The sequence below is a fragment of the Sinocyclocheilus anshuiensis genome, unplaced genomic scaffold (genome assembly GCF_001515605.1).
Source record: "Sinocyclocheilus anshuiensis isolate Anshui unplaced genomic scaffold, SAMN03320099.WGS_v1.1 scaffold997, whole genome shotgun sequence".
Taxonomy (NCBI): Eukaryota; Metazoa; Chordata; class Actinopteri; order Cypriniformes; family Cyprinidae; genus Sinocyclocheilus; species Sinocyclocheilus anshuiensis.
In genome coordinates this window covers 3,581,515-3,604,261 of record NW_015555715.1, presented here as the reverse complement: position 1 = coordinate 3,604,261, position 22,747 = coordinate 3,581,515, and positions in this window count along the sequence as shown.

Sequence of the window (22,747 nt, the reverse complement as noted above, 5' to 3'; positions counted from 1 at the left end):
CACACGCTTGAGGTATTCGGCCAATCACAATGCACTGGATAGCTGGCCAATCAGCGTACACCTTGCTTTTCAGACCGATAAGCTTTGTAAAAATCGACGCGTTTCAGAAAGGCGGGGCATAGAGGAGAAACAATAATGTACAGTATGTGGAAAATAATGTGTTTTTTGAACCTTAAACTGCATAAACACATTGCATTACACCAAATACACAACATAATGTTCTTTTTAGCAATGTCATATGACCCCTTTAATTAAAACATAACATACTGTCAAATATAACAAAAATACAATTGGAAAAATTTTAACTGCAAGATATTAACACTAACAATGTCTTGACATTATTGTTTCCCATTGCATTATTTGATTATTTCAAATAATGCAATCAGAATGAGCAATGTCAAGGATTGTCCCACTTAAACAGTGTGAGCTGAATCTGAACAGTGAATGAACACCAGTAAACTGAATTCACACATGCGCACCCTATATATTTAAGATTAACCACATATTTACAAAATTATGTAAATTCACATGTGAAACTGACATGCTAGTCTAACACATTTTGGCGAACTGGTGGCTAATTTTTTATGAATTTTCGTGCGATCTGCTTACACCACACCGACAGTTAGGTTTAGGGGTGGACCTTCATGGTAACAGGGAACATTACCATACGAGTCACATTGTACTTGTGAAATTGTCACCTCGTTAAATACGTTTTCTCATGACATTGGGTTGACTAGCCAGAATGTGTAAGGCTCATTCTGAATAATCTTCGCCAGGGGTCACCAAACTCTGTCCTGGAGGGTTAGCAGAATTTAGCTCCAACTTGCCTCAACACACCTGGCTGGAAGTTTCAAGTATACCTAAGACCTTGATTAGCTGGTTCAGGTGTGTTTGATTAGGGTTGGCGCAAAACTCTGCAGGACTCCGGCCCTCCAGGACCGAGTTTGGTGACCCCTGCTCTTCACAAAAACACACTCAAATTTAAATTATATCTTCATCAAAAAAAAACATATGACTATAGAAATGAAGTAAAAATATATTAAATTAGTAAACATTTTTAATATTTGATATTTAAATATTTACATTTTAATTTAAATTAAACATTGGTTGTAATCTAAACACTTACTCAGTTTCTATAATTGCTCCACTACATGGCACTGAATTCTCTATTTGAGAACACAGAGATCAAATGTTGACTGTTATTGTAAGGTGCTGCATTTGAACACCACAGAGACTGTAAATGCTGATGACCCATTATTTAATCACATGCTTCTCCACTACTCACTTCCATCAGCAAAGTGTGAGCTGCCATACATCATTACCCATTTATTCAGTTATAGTCAGTTACTGCATTTCCTCAAGGGGCTTGGAAGGCTTGACTGGACATCTGTCCGTCTTTAACAGCTGAGTGCTGAATTAAAGCATTGATTGCTTAATCTTTTGGGGCTTTTTTGGGAGTCATTTAATTCCCCCCAATTTATTTATTTATTTTTGTTGTTGTTGTTTGTCAACAGAAAATCAATATTCCTTGAACATTTCTCTCAAGAAGTAATTTATGCAGCCTTTAAACTGCTAAATATCAGCTTAAGTCCATACGGTCTGTCCCCTTTCCTGCGACAGGCTACATTAAAAATACACTAGCATGGAATTAAAGCACAGCACAGCCAAGTTTACTCTGTGGAGAGGTGCCCCTGTGATCCTAACCATTTTAGCTTATGCTTAAAGAACTACAAACTAGATACACTTTGTATTTAGACAAAATTTTGAAAAATGTCCCAGTGATTTATGCCCATACAATGAAAGTCATTGGGGTCTAATAATTGTATGGACAACAGTATGGACAAACAGTTTAAACATTCTTCAAAATATCTTCTTTTGTGTTCCAAAGAAGAAAGTAAGTCAGTAAGGTGTGTATATTATGACATATTTTCATTTCTGGATTAACTATCCTTTAAGGTTAGATTTATAATTTGAACCTCAAATCAATGTATTGTCCTACCGAATATGGCATTGCTGTCAGTCTACCAAGAAGGCCCAACGGTAGGAAACGCAGAGTGGGCTGCAGTTGGTCATGGTGAGCTTGTGGCGAGATTTTGTGTTGTTGAGAATGCAGCCAAAGTCCAGTGTGGTGCTTGAGAACTTGAGATTAGGGAAGTGGACCTCACCCCACAGCATTACCCTGTCCTGCTGAGGGTGGCCATGGTAGCAGAACTCCAGCACATCCTCAACCACACGGGTGATGCGGTCCTGTCAATACATGGGGTTGAAACGCACCCATAGCTCTTTTTGAGCTCTAACAGCCAGCACCAGACTCTAGAGAAAGAGAAGAACTAGACTTAGCCTGAAAGACCAAAAATTTAGATTACCTCTACAAATCTTACCTGCATACTTGCATGCATAGATGTGCAACAATAAGATAATGGCATTTTAATATTTTTATTTTGCTTTTTGGAAGAAATAATTAATGAGTCCCATTAATTACACTGCCATTACTGGTAAATAAACTGCAACTAAACTCAACCTGTTTACCTTTGAGGTTGTATACAGTTCATCCCTATCATAATCACACAATCCAAAAGGCTCATGCGGGGTCAGTTCCATGGAGAGGTTCAAGGAGGACACGCTCTTGAGAACCAGCCTCTGATACAATGGAACCAGAGACACATCTGGAGCCTGTGAGTAAGATAAACAACATATAAAGCTAAACCAATAAAACACAATATACTACAGGATTAGTGTGTGTGTGTGTGTGTGTGTGTGTGTGTGTGTGCACAAAATCTACTGTCTACCATACCGTACAATCTTCCATACAAAGTACTGTATAATCTTACATAGGGACTGAAAATGTGTCTCCGTTCAGACTGCGAATTTCTGAAACTACAGTAGCATGTGCTGAGGAAGTAATATTGAGACCAGCTAATATTAATGCTATTAGACACAATATAATTTTCAAGCACAAATATCAGTCATTTGTGCAATTTTACTGTCAATACTTAAAAGGCGAATTTCATTCTCCCCTACTTTCTTGGTTTCCCTCTTCCTCCACTTTCCTCTCACCTCTCTCTCTCCATTCCCTACTCGCTCTCTTTAATTGCTTTATTCCTCCAAGCTCTACTAAAGGAGCATTCAGTAAATCTAGCAGCAAGGACTGTCAAAACACAGACGAATGGGACAGAATCAGATAAAAAGAATACCACTGAAATAAATCTGCATTTTTAGTTCTAAGACGCAGACCTGCAAGGCGCCTGAAAGTATCTGTCAGAAGACATAAGAAGTGTTTGAAAATATGTATGGCTGCAGCAAAAATGGGAGAGAACAGGAATCTGACAAGGGGGATGGTGTTGTGTGTGAAAAGGTGTGTGTCTGTTGAAAGAGAGACAATAAAAGTGAAATAAGGCAGACAGAAAATAATTTTCATCATAATGATGGTTCCCCCTGAGCTCACTGTGCTTATTCTACAGCTTTTAAAAAATAAAAAAAAAAACGTAGAGGACCTGAGATGCCAATGCTGAGCTGTGGGCTGGGGTTAAAATGAATTTGCCATCTCAGCTCACTTACAATCATTTTGCCAATGAGAAGTAAATTTGGACGGCTCATTTGAGTGAGTCGGCATAACAACTGCATGGTCTTTACTGTCAATATTAGGGGCAGCAATCTATTTTCAATTTCAATAGACCATGACATTTGCCTATTCCTCAGTCTTGTCTTTATGCAGTCCAGTGACTTACAAATGAATCAAAATTGATTGACTGGATGAACAGATGATAGATATCTCTTCTGTACCATTCATAAATTAGGCTTAATTCCTGGACAAGGGAGCAGTTAATTGCCTCAATTTAACCACACACTGCATGTTGCAAAACATATTTTTCAGCAGTAAGGAAAGCATCTCGTACTTCATAAAAAGTGGAAGGACATTTGATAAAAGGGTACATGTACAGACACTGAGCTGCGACACAGATAATGGACCTGACATTTAACATACACACACAAAATACATTAATAACAAAAGGAGTAATTAAAGGGATAATTCACCCAAAAATGAAAATTTTGTCATTTATTCACTCTCATGTCATTCCAAACCTATATTACTTTCTTCTGCAGAAAATAAAAGAAGATATTTTGAAGAATGTTTGAAATGGTTTTGGTGACCAGAAAAAAACATTTCTCAGAATATCTTCTTTCCACAGAAGGTAAAAAAAACGTCATACAGGTTTGGAAAGACAATAAATGTTAACAATGTTGACATTTTCATTCTGGGGTGAACTATCCCTTTAATATATAAAATTAATAATATAATATATAAAATAAAATAAAAATAGACACAAATTAATTTAATACAAAAGTTGAAACCCGAGAAATTTCAGAGCATTAAGCATTTCTGACACCACTTAGCAGATTAACTTTGGCACCCCTAAGAAACTAAATAAACTAGAAAATAAACTAAATTAAAATTTCTAAACTATAATAACACGATGTTAAAGAGAGGTTTTTGCGAACCTTTTCCACATAGAAGTTGATTTGTTGGGAGGAGATGTCTACTGCTGGGGAGACAAATTGGCATGTGACGTCTGCAGTCATGATGCACTCTCTCACATACTGACGCCCGACAACAGCATAGCATAACAGTTTCTCTGTAACCACCTGCAATTCATAAACACACACATTTAAAAAACACATCATATACACAAAAGAGATCCTTTTCGTATTCTCAATTTATGAATGGATGAGAATCATCATTTTTAAAAAGCCTGCTCAGCCTTGTCAGAAATGCACTAAAACAGAGCCCTTCTCTATGATACCTGAGTGCCGGCACACTGACAGCCAACCGACTGGTGGCTATGCAATGCAGCAGCTCGGCGTGGGATGCAGCAGGGCAGGTCTATATTCACTTCTCACCTTCTCTCATCTCTAATTTACCATTAAATCAATAAGGACTCAAGGAGGCATGCATCTCTGTAATGCTCTAGATAGGATGTCAATACACAGCTACGTGCATCTCCACTAAAAGAGGATTAAGTGTGGCTTTCAGGACCTTCATCACTGTAGTATTCAATCTTCAGCCGATTGTGTCAGAACCACTGTTGGCTAACATATTTAAAATTGTTGTGAAGAATGTAGTCCAGTTATCAGTTAGAGATTATTAATAGTTGATGCATATAAGAAAAAGTTCTGATATAGATACCTTGGGAACGTCAGAGGAGCCCTCAAGCAGCATATCAGCTGAATGGCCAGGAGGAAGTGATAAACGTGTAGGGGATAAGCTGAAAACTGGGCCTTCTTGAAATGAAGTTTGTACACTCTTGCTTTTCTTGTTCCTAGGCTTGTTAGGTGACAAAGGATCTCTATTAGGAAACTGTGGAAACCCCTCTGTGGTCCATAATATTTGGTGAGTGCGACGTCCTCGGTTGGTGATTCTGAAGGCATACTGACATGGCCGGAACTGGAAGATCAGAACAATCATGAAGTTTTGTGAACAGCGGACACGTTTTTGTTAAACTCAAAGACATCTGCATGTGATTGGTTGTTTTACCTGAAGTGAGTTCCCAAATTCAGGCTAGGAGCAAAGGGTCGGTCAGTGACTATGGTGGTGCCCTTTCCTTTGGCCGATACAGGAATGTTAAAGGTCTGGCCCTTCTGGATTTCCCGTAACAGCTCATCCTGGAAGGGCACGGTGTCATTCTGGTGGGCTATCAACTTCAATTCCAAACTCTGCTCTGGAGGAATTTCCCCTTCAGTGGGATCCACACGCCAGTGAGACCTGTATTTCACCTATCATCATACATACACATGGTATAGCACAAAATCATTCCATAGTGAAGTATTAAACATATGTCAGCAAAAGGATACCATTGAAACATATAAAGTTTAAAAGACATTGCTCATTTAAATCTTGCTCACAAGGCATGTATACATAAAAGTGGTTACAATTGTGACTAGTGGGAAAACACACAGCCCCACTTTTTAATGCTAAGCAAGACTGCATTTATTTAATAAAAAAAACAGTAATATTGTGACATATTATTGCAATTTAAAGTAACTGTTTTTTGTTTTTATATATTTTAAAATATAATTTATTCCTGTGATGGTAAAGCTGAATTTTTAGCAACCGTTACTCCAGTCTTCAGTGTCACATGATACTTCATAAATCATTCTAATATGCTAATATTCTTATATCTTATCTTAAATATCTTATATAGAGATTTTTTTTAACAATGTGGAAGTATTTACTGTCACTTTTGATCAATGTGACTATCATTATTGATCAACGTGTCCTTGCTGAATAAAATGTCTTTTAAAAAATTAAGAAAACAGCAAAAATTAAAACTGAAATGTTCACCTAGATAGGAATAATTTGGAATTAATATACAGCAATGACACAGTAAAGCATCCATTACTTACAATATATACTCCAACACAGTACACATGAAAAAAAATCACAAGCACAAAACAATGGTTAACTCCCTTATGTGTGTGGGCTGATTCTTCTGTGTCTTATGTAATGTCCAGGTGAAATTATCCCACAGTGGATGATTTTTCTAGTGGGGAATGAGCAATATTAATGATCATTCCCTCCCGGTTGGCTCCAACACAAGCAAATGCCAGTCAAATGCTCAGCAAAATCTTATCTCAGTCTTGTAATTGAACAGAGTTTTAAATAAGCATTCATGTAGCGATAACTACTGAAGGGAGAAGAAAAACTGGCGATAGTATAAAGGAATTGTGTATCAGTTTTATAATGAGTACTGAATGGCTAATGGATGGACACTGGTTGTGCTTCAACTGACCCAAAAGTCTGACATCTGCTCTATGCTGGGGTATTGACATGGAGGATATGCATATAAGTCGTTTTTTCCTCTTTTAACACCCAGATATGAAGCGCCTCCTCTCTGCCCTACTTTTTCTCCCTACTTTCATTATATCCTTTCATTTTCTCATTACAAGAAAAACACCAATGAGAAAAAAGTGCAAGCTTGTCTTGCATGCAAAAGTGCACCTCACCAGCTGCTTAATTCGTACCACTACTTTTCATAACTGTTGACGGAGGATTCAAATCAATTTTCATAATGCGGCCAAATGATTGATGTCCTGCACATTAACTTTTAATTGGGATTTTCTGACTGAGCAAAGAGAACGGGTGTTGGCGTGTTAAGGGATTCTGATTAATAGTTTTATTTATCTTAAGAGTGTGGCTCATCCTGATGGCTGAGTATAGCTTTTGGCACATTTATCATCATTCCCATTACTCTCTCCTCTTACAGTCCTCATAGGAAAAACGAAGTGAGAAGACTGTAGAGAGGAAATTGAAGGTAGAGTATTTCCTGTTTCAGTGTGCACAATCTAATACATTAATACATATATAAATGTACATACATTATCCCACTTATTGCATGGCTGCCTTCCAAATAAATTAATAAAAAGACATGAAATATTGAGCTGGGTTGAAATGACGATAGTCAGTTTAGCAGTCATTTCATAATATATATATATATATACTCATATATCTCATCACAGAATGTAACAACTGTCCAATCAGAATCAAGTATTCCAGAAAACTGTGTGAACATCTCACATAGATGAATTGGCAGCTAACTTTTTCATATCCAACTCCTCAAACTGATATGGATTATGTATTATTGTCACAAAGCAAGGCCAGACACAACTTCCGCTCAGTCTGGCCGTTTGTCTGGGGATGGTAGCCTGAGGATAGGTTGACCGTGACCCCTAGTAGTCGGAAGAAGGCCCTCCAAATGCGGGAGATAAACTGCGGTCCCCTGTCGTAGACTACATCCTCGGGGACTCCAAAGTTTCGGAATACGTGGGTGAATAAGTTTTCTGCAGTGTCGAGTGCGGTGGGAAGTCCTTTGAGGGGGATTAGTTTACAGGCTTCGTAGGAGTGAACGGTAGACCGGACAGTGAGTGACTGTGCTGTGTGTGTATTTGTAGTGTGGCTTGATTGGTGACAGCAGGTGCGGGTGATCAGAACTCAGGTGACTGTGATCGGGTAATTATCCTGGATGGTGACTGAAGTGACTGTGATGAATCCCTGACAATTATATAGGACCTATATATTTGTGTGTGGCAAAGTATGTTTGTGAGGCAGACGGTGTGTTAGAGACTGATCAGGAGGAACCTTACTCATATCTCATATTCACTGAACTCTGAGCCATTGCAGAGCCACATGAATAATTCTGGAGAAATATACTGACTATCAGAGGTAGTAAAGGGTTTTTGTAGCACTTTATATGAGGAGCCCTTTGAAATATATTTTATTGTATCCACCTTTTTTAACATAAGAGCAGGTACAGCCATTTGTAACTTGAATGTGCAAGGCTACTGGTGTCTTCTGCTTCCAGATATTTTAACTATACAAAAACCGTCTGTTATGCTGCTTGATACTGCAAACATTTGTATTTGTATTTGTATTTGTTTTCATATTATTTAAATGTATTATAATCATAGACACACTAACTATTTGTTTATAGTGCAAATAGTTTTTCCATTTACTGGATTTTGTTATTATTCTAGTTATTTACTTATAACGGCTAATGAATCGTAAGTCTCAGCCATTCACAGAAACAGCTTACTTCCACTGTTGTGAAATAAGGTGGATATACATACTGTGATTTCCTAAATAAGCACAACAATATCCATAAAATATTGTTGCTTAACTATGAATATATTGAATATATTCATATACACTAGAATTCAACATTTTATTTCAAGTTTTTTAATGTTTTTTTTTTTTTTTTTGCTTTTGAAAGTCTCTTATGCTCACCAAGGCTGCATATATTTGATCAAAATACATTAAAAACAGTAATATTGTGAAATATAATTACAATTTAAATATCTTGTCTATTTTAATATATATTTTGAAATGCAATTAATTCATGTGATGGAAAAGCTGAAAAATATCCATTAAAAAAACAGACATAAGTAAAAAAAAATAAAAATAATAATAATAATCTAATAAAATAAAATAATATTATTTACATTTATTTTAAATGTATTTTAACATTCAAATGTTCTATAATTTAATTAATTAATTCAATTATTTATTTTTTATATTTATATACATAAATATTCCATTGAATGGCCATCAACAGCGAAATACGAGTTTTGGAACCAGAGGCTAACAGGGCAATGCTAACAAGTCAAACCTTGAACCCATGACATAATAGAATCATATTCCTGTACATTAATGTATAGCAAAATATTTATGATTTTGTTTAAGCCAGTGGTTTTCAATCCTGGTCCTGAGGACACACCGCTCTGCACATTTTGTATGTCTCCCTTATTTAACACACCTAATTCAGATCATCAGCTCATTAGGTGAGAGCTCCATGAATTCAGCTGAGTGTGTCAGATAAGGGAGACAAAATATGCAGAGCGGTAGGTCCCAGGACCAGGATTTAAAATAATTGATTTAAGCACATATACCAATATAGTGTACCTTGTGTCATAGTATTTGTTTAAATTTACAAAAAAAAAAAAAAAGTTTGGTCTCTGCTGATTAGTCCCAGGACAAGCCAATGGTAACACAGTCATGACCAGCAGTAGGCTGCCCTTGGAAGAGGGAAACTGCAAATTCAGTATTTAGCAAGGAGGAAACGCCTTTGAGCAGGTAGAGGGAAGAGAGAGGGCCCTATCATTTGAACTGCACTAAAGGAGGTCAGCTGGGAGACATAGATCACTCCGTAAGTCTTCATTTGAAAGAGAGGTGGCAAAGCAGGTGGGAGAGAGATACACGAGGGGAAGAGAGATAGACGAGCCGATCGATAGGGAGCTAGATCGAGGTTGGGGCGATTTCCCCTTGAGAAAGGAATCAAGTGAAGAACAAGCCATCTGAAATTTCAATAATAAGATCAGACCTGCATTAGACGGTTTAACACCATTGATTGCTTTAAACTTCATTGTGCTGTAGAGCTTTACAATGGAACCAAAAGCCAGTCTCAGGAGAGACATATCTTTCCGAAAAACTCACAATACTAGTTTATCAGAAACTACAAGAACAGATGGACGCATAACAGCAAAAGACTGCGTTTTGAGTATTTTCAATTAACATGGCACTCTTGTCAGCATCTGCATGGCACTCAGCCACGCTATCGAGCGCCTGTAATGAAATTCAGGATTGACTAAAGCTGGAAAATGTTTGGTAAAAACTCTTGGCTTATGAAAGTCCTCAGCCTTAGTGGAGAAGACAGGATCAGTTTACCAATGAGTGTCGGCCCATAATCTAGGATGCCCTGAATATCTGAATGGGTTTTTCTGTATATGTTTCCAAGTGTATGTGTCTCTTTGTGTATGTGTGTGTGGTTGCATGCAATCCTTATAGGGATTAATTAAACAAAGCCCAATGCTAAATTTATCAGAGCTGAGAATCAAAGAAGCTTATTTAATATAAAGAGTGACCGAAATGAAAAATGGAAATTAAGAGAAATTAGGAAATTATCTTATCTAATCTAATCTAAAATCATTCACAACACATGGAGAGAAGATCATGATGCTGGACTCAGAGTAAGAAAAAAGCAGAATGGACATCAGGTGAGGAAACTAGGCCCTAGAGAAACAGTACTGAAGCTATTTGTCCCTTCTGTCCCAATAGAACCCACCATTTGAGCAAGGAATCTGACTGGGATTGGGGAGTCGTTTGACAGCTGCAAAGTCCTTGTGACATCAGTCAGCACGGGAATGCAGCCAAAGTTCAGCTTGGCAGCCATGACAGAGACAGAAGGTCCCTGGCCAACACAGGAGAACAGGAGCTCCTATAGAAAAAAGAAATACATATATCTAGCAATGCACTGATATTCTTTCATCAGAAATGTAATGAAATCCATTTGTGATGTTCCACTGATCGAGATTTTTTTTAAAAATCATAAACCGAACACTGCGTAGGAAACTGCTATGATACCAGATCTATTAACAGTGAACATAAACTCTGACAAAGAGAAAAAGCTGTGTATGCATGAAATTATCCATTTTAATAATTTTTATGTAAACAGTGGCTGATTATTGATGACACCACTAGTACAGACAGAGGGAGGCTGTTTAATGCAGCATCTCATGTAATAGCTGAGGAGAAGAACTCTGTCTCATGTGAAAATGCGGCAAGGCTTCTGCTCTTAAAGAGCCTTCCACTCTTCCTGTAATAAAAAAAAGCCCTTTTGCTCTTTACTGTGTATTCTTTAGCATTGAGCTACAGGAATGGTATAATTTTTTTAAGTACTTAATGTCATTAAAATTAAGTGATTCTTAATATTATTATATTAATAGAATTTATTTAGTTTTTCCAAACAAAGTCTTATTTAAAATGATCGTTTTTTCCAAGTCCAATGTATATCATCGCTAGTTATAATAGGGATGTCACAATAGACATTTAATGATGGAAAATTAGACATTTCCCTATATGGTTACATTATACTTATTAATAAACAAACACTATTATTCAAAGGTTTGCAGTCAGTTTTTTTTTTTTTTAAGAAATTAATACTCTTATTCAGCAAGGATGCATTAAACTAATCAAACGTGATATTAAAGCATTTTAAAATGTTGCAAAACATGTTTCAAATAAATGCTGTTCTTTTGAACTTTCAAAGAATCCATCATTCAAGAATTTTCCACAAAAATATTAAGCAGCACAACCATTTAACATTGATAAAAAAAAGAAATGTTTCTTTAGCACCAAATCAGCATAATGGAATGATTTCTGGATAAAACAATAAGCCCTAAGAAGCCGTAGCGTACAGTGATTTTATTTATAGACTATTTTACAATGGCAATTATGACTCAGCCAGTTATAATCATAATCAAACTATCTGTTTTATAAGAGTCGTGTGACACTGAAGACTGGAGTAATGGTTGCTCAGCTTTGCCATCACAGGAATAAATTACATTTAAACAAATATGTTGAATTAGAAAACAGTTATTTTGAATTGTAATAACATTTCACGATATTATTGTTTTCACTGTATTTTTGAGCAAATAAATGCAGCCTTGGTGAGAATAAGAGGCTTCTGTCAAAAAAAATCTGACTGACCTCAAACTTTTGAACAGTAAAGTAAACGTTAATATAATATGCGCATACACTCACCAATGGTGGGTCTTGGTGACCTAGTATAGCAACGTGTGCTGTTTCCTGCCCACTGTCTTGGCCTGAAGAACTAATGGAATCTGTTCTGTGCTGTATGGCTGGATGAGCCCTCGTGCATGAGGACTCGAATAAAGAGGAAGAGCGGGGTTCTTCTCATACGGTTGCACAAAGAAACATAAATGTGTCATATGCTTGAACATCAAAACACGTATCTCTAATTTCTGATCAAGAACTTTGAAAAGGGCTGCAAACACGTTGACTTTTACAGAAATAACCTGAGGCAGAAGTCCATAGCAAGCAGGGAGGTCAGTATCGTTGATGAGCTCAACTGATTGCTCATAGGGACGACCCAAGAAACAGTCCTGGAACTGAAGAACCGGGTTCTTCTTGAGGACCACATCTGGCACAACACATCTACAGGGACACTCAGAAATAAGTTTGGTGTGTGGAAACCACTTCATTTACCCTATAAACTGTATATTACCTAGCTTTGATTGGGACGGCCTAAACTTCCTCTCAAACACTTTGAATGACCAGCACTAAAACCAGATTGTAGTCTTGCACCATGTTGGAGCAAAAGGTTAACTGCAAAACAAACAATCATTAGTAAGATTTTTGAAAGAAGTCTCATACTCACCAAGGCTGCATTTAATTATTACAAAAAAAAATACAGCAAAAACAGTATTATTCTGAAATAATGTAACAATTTAAAACAACTGTTTCCCGATGGCAAAGCTTTTTTTTCAGCAGTTTTGAAAGCAGTTATGCTGCTTAATGTTTTAGTGGAAACTGAAATACTTTTATTAGAATTCTTTGATGAATAGAAAGAACGGCATGTATTTGAATTAGAACTTTTTTGTAACAACATAAAAGTGTTTACTATCCCTTTTGATCAATTTAAAGCATCCGTGCTGAATAAAAGCATTCATTTCTTTTCATTCTTAATTCAATTTTACTGACCCCAAACTTTTAAACGGTAGTTAATAATCTTCATAAGATTTTATATCTCTGTTATCATATCATAAAACTAAACCACTTAACTATAATTGTTTAAATCACAATTATAACAGCTTTGAACAGATTTAACAGCTGCTGGTCTAAATATAGTGCTCCACAAATCACTGTGTTACTCCAAACAGTTCAGACAGCAATATTCCTCTCCCTGCAGTGCTTTTAGTGCTCTGAAACCGCACATATGGGATCACAGACACCTGTCACCTGTCACCGAGAAATGTAACTGAGAAGAAAGGCAGAGTACTCTCCAGGTGCTATTTTTTTTATTATGCTAACACGTCTGGGAGGCTGCAGGCCAGCTGTGTGATGCATCTGGGAATATCATCCCATTCTACTAATATGACCAACCACAAGCCCCTAATATGTATTCTTGTGCTGAGGCCTCATTAGAGCATGGTGAGCCACACTTGTGTCACAGACTGGGAGAGGCACATTTGCACACTGACAGGAGACACCCACATCCACAGGAAGCACAAAGACAGGTGGACACATCCAACAGATTAGTCCTCCAAAGTGCTGACAGCTCCCATTGATGGGAAAAGACCAGCACATGACAGGTACGCAAGGTACCTGGCAACCAGTGAAAGGAGTATGGGCGAGATAATCACAGCCCTAGAAAGAGAGAGAGAGAGAGAGGAAGGAGCTACTATTCTCATTTATCACTTTTCCAATATATTCCACCTCCCATTTTTCTATTAATGGAATACAGAGACCCTTTTTCAAAAGTCCAAGCTGTCTGAGGTTTAATACGGATTAAAGGTCTTCTCTGAATGGACGTTTAAGGCTGCACTTAGTTTTAAAGACCAAAGTTTCAATCTCTTGAGAGAATGTTGATGTTTTTGGCATGGAAAGGTTATAGGGATCGTCTCGACTGGTCACTTCAGCTTTTGCATAGGGAAATTGATTCAAATCGCTTTGAGATATTCAGTGAGATAATATGTTGATGGCTCGGCATAGCATCAGAAAGACCAAACATACCTGGAAATCAATCTCAGCCGTAGCGCGAACTGTGCCTGTGCTGGGTGATAAGATATATAAGATAAGATATGTATATTTTTATTCCTTATTTACTTGTTCTATTTTTTTATTTTTTATTTTTATCTGTGTTTTTTTGTTCTGTCACTGTCATTCTGTTACACTGTGGAAGCTTCTGTCACGAAAACAAATTCCTCGTATGTGTAAACATACCTGGCAATAAAGCTCATTCTGATTCTGATTCTGATTCAGATTCTGATAAGATAAACTCTTTCGGTCTCTTTGTGGTTTTGTCCTCCGGTCCCCATTCACTTCTATTCAGCTGAGCGACCTGGTCCGTGCTGGTAATGCTTGCCTGTTCCGTACCATCTCCGGGAATCCACAGTCCAAAGCTCATGGGCACCACTGAAGTGTTGCTAAGGCGACATGTCAGCATTTGCGGAAACCCTTGGGTCAGTGAGAGAAGATTACTGATTACACAACTAATATGCAAAACAAGCATTAATCACTAACATTGATCTTGACTGATGAAGCGGAGAGAGTGCATGTTCATTTACCAAAGGACACCTCCCCAAAGTTGAGCTCTGGGACGCTGAAGTGGAATGTAGGTCCAATTAAACACCCCTTGTAAGAGATGAAGGAATACGGAAACTTTAAAAAAAAACTACTCACCAAGAATGAAGGTCATTGAAAATGTAGCACTACAAGGAACTATACAAAACTAAAAGGCTGCTTAGGTAAAGTCCAATGGAACAAGGAATGAGCACTTCCAATGGTAATCCATCTTAATCAAGGGAGAAGTGGCTTGTGCTAGTTTGTTTGAAAGATTTCAGCAGAGCTCTGCTTCGTTCATTTAATTAAGGTTCAGCATGTACAGATTCATTTAATCAGCCATACACTAATGATTAAAACAACGAAGAGTGAAGGAGAAACATTGGTGGTTTTTGCTAATGGTCATAAGAGGGGGTTGATTAAAGGAAGGGATGTCAAATATAGGTCAATCTTTGCATCAGGCAAAGGATATCTTCACTGCTCTAAAAATAACTCTGGCTAAGTTTAAGCACTACTCGGGCTGCATCTGAATATACCTACATTCCTACTATATAGTAGGTGAAAAACAGTACTTAAAAATAGTAGTATGTCTGAAATCAAAGTATTCCTTAAACAGTACATGGAGGACCAACAGCTTCCGGCGAGATTCTGAAATGCACATCCAATGGCCACTTTACTATCCCATGAGCAGGGCCGGATTTACGCATAGGCATTCTAGGCACGTGCCTATGCTTGCTCGTCCAGGGGGGGCCCAAACACAATAAAGAGATATATAATATTTTTGTTATAGGCCTACTATGGGATATCTACAACAGTAAAATAACCAAAACCCCAGAAGACATTGAGTAAATAAATATAACAAACAATAGGGTAAAAATGACAAACTATTTCCATGTCTTCCACCTTTTTTATGTACAGAAAACACGCTTTCCTTCTCCCGTTCTCTCTCACAGACACACACAGCAGTTACAGACACGCACTCGTGCACACACACGGAGACGCGGACAGAAACTTGTTGTCAGTGCTGCCCCGTGAATTGATCAATAAAATAGTTTTGCAGCTGAAAAGCTACATGATATTTCTCAGTAGCGAGGTTCTTGAAGCAGTTTAACTTATTAAATATTCGCTATCAGTAGACACTGCTGCTGAACACTGCTGAGAGACGCACAGACGCAAGTATTCACACGCACTTAATCTCTCTCTCCCTCTATCTCTCTTTCGCTCACTCTCTCTAATAACTGCGTTAGCCTGCATTAATAACTGCATTAGCCTGCATATCAATGGCTCAAGCCTCTGTTATTAGCTCTAAAATGAAGTTTTGGAATTTGCAACGGAACGTTTGAGATGAGGTGCGTAAACAAAATAGCTAGTTTAACACACACGATATTACAGGACGGAAACATGTCAAATGTCTTGAAACAAATCATCTGAACAATTGATGTGTGATTGTGACTCCAGGCCGTTAAAATTATTAGAGAAATAATGCACTCCCGAAGTGGTTGGAATGGTCTTTCTCAGTTCTCTCAAACAAATTAAGAACTACATTCGATTTTTATTGACTGAACGCAAGCACTTATTGCGATAGAAAACACTGTAACGGTTTCACTGATTAAGAAATATTTTTGTTTGCTTGGGTGGTGGTAATATTAGGCCTATTATATTAATAGGGAAGGGGGGCCCAAAAATTTGTTTTGCCTATGTCACGAAAAGAGGTAAATCCGGCCCTGCCCATGAGGCCACGGGAGAGGATTTGTAAATGGAACTGAAGCAACGCAACTGACGCTGGTAGGTCACATGACATGGACAACATGACGATTGTAGTACATCCGGATTACATCCACACTACACACACTCATACCATACAGAACATACTTTTTTAACAGTCACAAAGTAACATAAGCTAAAATTTCTAAATATAAAAAGGTTTTACTATGATCTTTTAATAGTATGTTGCCTACCAGGGGGGAATGTGTATGAACGCGTCAGGCAATCTATCATATGTCACTAACTGCCATTAGTACATAACGATGGAAAACAATGGGGACTGGCAGGAAATGTTCAAGTGTTCTGGAAAATTAGCAATTCAAGACAAAAGAGGTTCATTTAACAGATAACAAGCAAGACATTTGACTTTTTCAAATGTTTAGATAATAATTCATTTATGACAGAATTTGATTAAGGGATAAACAGTGTCTAGCATGAACAAAAACAAGTGTCTCTTCTGATAAGAAGATGATTAAAATGCCTTAAACTACATATATTCAAACATTTCCATCATACCGTGTACAGATAAACCTAATACTCTAGGGAGCGATTTCATCTAGGTTTTAAATGTGATATGAATGATTTTCCTCATGGACAGCAAAGGCAACAACACATTTAAAAATGACTAACAACCAAATACAAAGTTAAATATTTTACTTTTAGAATGGAATATATATAAATATAAATTAATAGAAAATAAATATTAATTTGTTGAAAATAAACAAACAAACAAATCTTTGTCTTGGCCTTAACTATGAACATTGATTAGGCCATAAAGGGTTAATCCATGAGGTTTACCTGAATGTGACAATAACAGGCTCAGGGTTTCCCACCACACTGAAGTGTAACTCCTCAGAGAAGACACCCAGTTTGTCAGAAGAGAAGTGGACCTCCAGTGTATGGGAGGCTTCGGGTGGCATCATGCCTTCAGAGGGGTTGAAGGAAAAACAAAGACACAACACTGTACTGGGCTTCACTAGTTCATACGCATCGTTTATCAGTCCCTTGTTACTCAGAAGCAGATAAGAGGAAAACAGACAGAGAAAACAGACAGAGATAACACAAAAGAAAGAGGGTCTTGCCTGCATAAACTTCCAATTGTTTCATTCTTTCACCAGTGGGATCAGTTTACGTTGTTTAATCATACACTTGGATACTACCTCAAAAAGAGGCCCATAGAGACAAATCAGATTCAAACAAAACTTTCAGGACAATTATATTGTTGGGATCATGCAAACACTCAAATAACGATAGGAATTGGAAAGCCACAATGTTTACATAATTGAGTGCATTCGAACTGAGCCAAACATTGGTCTATTTCAAGACTCAGTAATAATAAGGGGCTTTTATTATTCAATTAAAACTGCCGTTGAGTCCATGCTACACTTGGCAGATTGTCAGCACATCCTGATTAAATTTGGTGTGAGATCCTGCTTGCTTTGACTTCACAGCAAATACATTTTTTGAAAGGTTCTTCTGTTACATCAATATTTTTTCTCCCACCACGACTGCATGTTTTAGTCTGTGTAATAATTTGGAAGAGGTACCGCTAGGTGGTTTTGTCTTTTAGACTGTGCTGAAGGTTAAGAAGGGGACAATAACACTAACAAACTGCATTCAGTTGTAGCACTTACTGACTCCAATATAAAACATTTAATTAGTTACATTTAATGTTAGAATGGGCCCATTTTGCACCTTTAGTGTGTCATGCAGCTGCTCGATTATTGAATAATAATTATTAAATACAGGATTTAATGGGATGCAATGTAATTTAGTTTCAAACTATTGATTTTAGCATTAAGATTAAAACACGTTTTTCTACAATTGTACCTTATAGATCTGTTTTGAGCCAATGACAATGTTTCCCATGTCTAGAAAGTCGAAGTTGAACTGCAGTTTTGGGTCTACACCCTCTGCCTGTATGCAGAGTGGCAACTGAGATTCACGACCTGTGTAAGTACAGAGCATTCAAATAAGGAAACAAAAAAGGACAGGTTAGCATAATGAAACAGGTTGTGAAATTTCACTGGCTACAATATCAACAGTCTGAGTTTCTAGGTCACTACTAATCCAAGCAACCAGAATATTGTTAGACCTTAGTCAAACATGCAAATAAATGCAAACCTGCAGATGGGCCTAAGCGCCACATGCAAATATACTAATGCATTGTTAGAAAACAATACAAGCATGCATACGCATAGTTGTGACAGCAAAAATCTATTTATTTGAACACGACATCTGTTATCATGATGCTACTGTACCAGTGATTTCAGTAAACAGTCTGCTGGTAGATCCTGGCTTCCTGCGGTTTGAAGATGATGTTCACCTCTGCAGTGCTGTTGGGCCAGATTTCTCCCTTCTGTAAACAAAGCAGCCAAATCAGCAGAGAGAACACATAATTGTACCTCAGTCACAACAAATAGATTTTGATTCATTTAAACCAGGGGTAGGCAAGTTCGGTCCTAGAGAGCCGCAGTCCTGCAGAGTTCAGCTCCAACCCTAATCAGACACACCTGAACAAGCTAATCAATGTCTTCAGGATTACTAAGGCTATAGGCAGGTGAGTTTTGTTTTCAGGGTTGGAGCTGAACTCTGCAGGACTGCGGCTCTCTAGGACCGAACTTGCCTACCCCTGATTTAAACAGATGTTATTTGTTATATAAGTGCAATGTAAATTCTGTATTACTGTCTTTGTGCTGTAACCTTTAACGTTTTTTTTTTTTTTTAATGTCCCTGAAAGAAGTCTCTTATCCTCACCAGGGCTGCATTCATTCAATCAAAAAATTCAGTAATAAGAGCAACATTTGTAAAATATTTTTACAATAACATTTCTATTTTAATCAATTTTTTAAATCATATTTTATTTGATTTCATCTTTATTCCAATTAACAAAAATGTTTTAATAGTTTTAGTTCTAGTTTTAGTTAAGTGTAATAACCCTAAACTTTTGAACAGTAGACTGCATAATAAATAACATCAACTTCCACAGTAATTCATGACAAAGGCATTTATTATTATTATTATTATGGGAGGAATGGTGTGAAAAAGTGACCAAAAAAACCCAGCCTACTCCCTGAGGCAGTGACACATACAAAGTGGTGAAAACTTAACAGTCAGAGCTGGTAACACAAACTTCACAGGTATGATCCCAGCAGGTGATGCATCAATAAACTTGGGATACCGAGGTCTCCTATCACCACTGCACTCTTGAGCAAGCCACTTACAATAAGGGTGCTCCAGGGGGTTGGCCTTCCAATTACACTGAATAAAAGTCTTTACTAAATCACTAGTGAACAAACAGCATATTGTGCCACCAGGCTGTGCTTGACAGAGAGTTGACGGAGCAGGTGCGATCAAGCTCTACTGCATGTAAACAGATGCTCACATCCGAGCAGAGGGGATCTCGATCTGTTTTGTTTTGCTTTGTCTCTCTTTTCTTGCCCAAGCCTGCACAGTCCTGGTTTGAAAAAGCTGTATTTGCATGAGCAGACAAGGTGAGAGTGAATTACAATGTAAAAATAAGAGCAGAATGGGAATCATTTTCAATTGTATCTATCCTCATAGTTGCACCTTTTTCTGTCTTATAAATAAAATACACATAAAAATAAAATACATTGTGAGATGCAGAGGAAAATGGGGTCAGCAGCATATCTGTGTATGTGCCTTTAAGAGGCTGAAATTCAATTCTATTCAAGTTTATTTGTATAGCTCTTTTTACGATACAAATCGTTGCAAAGCAACTTTACAGAAAATTAAGTTTCTACAATATTTAGTAGTAGCTTATCAGTGGTGTCTGTCAGTTTATGTACATATGGCAGAAATGTACGGAAAAATCAATTAAAGACGTAATCAAACAGACGATGAACACTATTAACAGCAATTATTATATGATGCAATCAAACTTATAGCAAAGTTTGGTAGTTCTGTATGTTGTTTCAGGGTTGGCATCATCTGAGGTCCTCTGAGGGGTTGGCATCATCTCTTCTCAGATGTTCTGGATCCAGACTGAAGCTTGTAAACAGAGAAACAAACAGAGACATAATTAGCGTAGTTGCTGTTCCAACCAAGCAAAATGTATTTGTTTAACCCAAGCTAAAGAATAAGGCTGAAAGTCACAGCGAGGTGGCAGAATTAACACAGAACACTGCTGGATGTGTTTTTGAAGGTTATGTGATTGGCCATTTGGAAAAAAAAACAAAAACAAAGTGCTGAGCTGGATTTCCTATATGCAGATCTGTCATAATCAGCTGACACCATTGCATACACTCTGCAGCTACTGCAGATGTGCAAACACAGACAAAAAACCAGGGAGATGACCAAAAACTAGGTGCATAACAAATGCAGAATAGAGTACAAAGAAATAAAAACAGATGCAATAAAGTGTTAAGTAAAGTTATTAGTAAAACTTAAAAACTACTCATTCAGAATTAGAAATACATCATATTTAACTCTCACCCACATAACAAACCCTTCTGGCTAATTAAAAACAAGCTCAGTATCTTTTAAAATGCTTGGCTGAGTGGAGTGAAGTTTGGTTTCCACCATATGTTTAGACATGGTTATATGATACGAGGACATCCTAGGTTTCAGATTTAATTGCTGGTTCTGTAATATTGCATTGGGGAAACTGAAATCTAAAATGTGTGTTATGTGTCTTGTTGTGAGCCACACACCAGGGGCCTCATTATGATGTCCTGGTCATCGAAAGACAAAAGCTGATGCTGAGTTTGCACGAGTCCCTCCTGGAGGCTGTGGAAAAACAGCAAAAGATGAGCTCGCAAAGAAGGATCAGTGTTTTCTGTCAGAAACTGCTCCATTTCATCATCCTCTTCTTGATGCAGCTCTGAAGAAAGCCTACAAAAGAGGAAACAACAGAGAGAAAGAAAAAAATTGACAGTTGCACAAAGACAGACTGAAATGGGAATACGTGCCTACACATTCATATTGTTAAAAGAACAGTTAATTAAAAAAAAATTTAAATTCTGTCATTATTCATTACCACAGAAAATTATTTAACTTGTCTCTCAGTTAAAAAAAATGCACCTCAGATGCTGTCAACAGAATATCCCTGTCACATACTTAAATTTAGGACAAACTCCAAAGATTTCATATTTTCAAATGTATACTTGGAAAACTTAAAGCTGACAGAGGTCAAGTAGTCAAACCTTAATTTGTCCTGTTCCTCTTGACGGTTTTCTCCACCATCACATAGTACTTGTCCAGTCCTACATTTATATCTGCAGACTCTCCATAGAGGCTGATTTGGATGTCTTCTCCTACAAAGAGTCATAAGGTTTACAGATATATCAAAGTAAAAGTTTATAAAGACTGTATACTGTTAACAGAAGCTTTACAGACACAACATCAACCAAAGAACGTGAATATACAACTCTTGAGTATTGGTGGGTCATTCTCATGGAACCATCCATTAAATTTCTCTTTTAAAACATATTTTGTGCCAACTCTGTTAAAGAAGTACAAAACAGAACAAAATGGTGTGAGACCGCAATCCCATAAAAGCACCAATGGCAGTGGAAAGTCCTGCGGGTGATCTACTGACAATGCACAAATTAAAGATCATAGATCCAGCCAGCTCATTTCCATAATGCTCAATGCAATCTACCAAGAGCAGTGCAAATTAGCAACTATCGCAAGAATGTCAAGCGCAAAATGGGTTTAGACATGCTTTACTGGGGTGTTAAATAAACCATAGTAAATCATGTTGCACGATTCATATAAATACTCTCGACCCATAAATTTTGTGTCTGAAAGGGAAACTGCATATGCAATAAAATGCATATGCAATAAAATCAGCTGCAAAAATAATTGTCCACACCTTTTCATCACAATTTTTTTTCTGTAAATGTTGACAGCAGTTTTTAACACCAAAAAATAGTAAATCTGTTAGTAAATAAAATGTTATAGGGTTGATTGTCCTGGAGTTGCAAAAATGGCTAATAACAAACATAACTAGCAAATTTCATTGCATCACACCACATTATTTAAAATTAAACATAAAAATAATCATTTATTGAACTTAATGAGGCCAATGAAAGTTAAACAATGATGTACTGAAAAAGACTTGATGACCATTTAATCAATTGACAGTCAAAAAAATGCCATATTAAACAATGAATTGAATTGATTCAATCTGCATGAATACATTGACATTGAAAGTATGACATTTTAGCAAAAATGTACATTTTATAAAATTAAATTTTCTGCATTACAGATGAAACATACATATATACATATAAAAAAATTATGTTTTTCTGTAATGTGTATTCTGTTTTGTTATGAGTAGTAAAACATGAGGACACAGATGGGGTACCAATGTAACTGTTTTCTGTG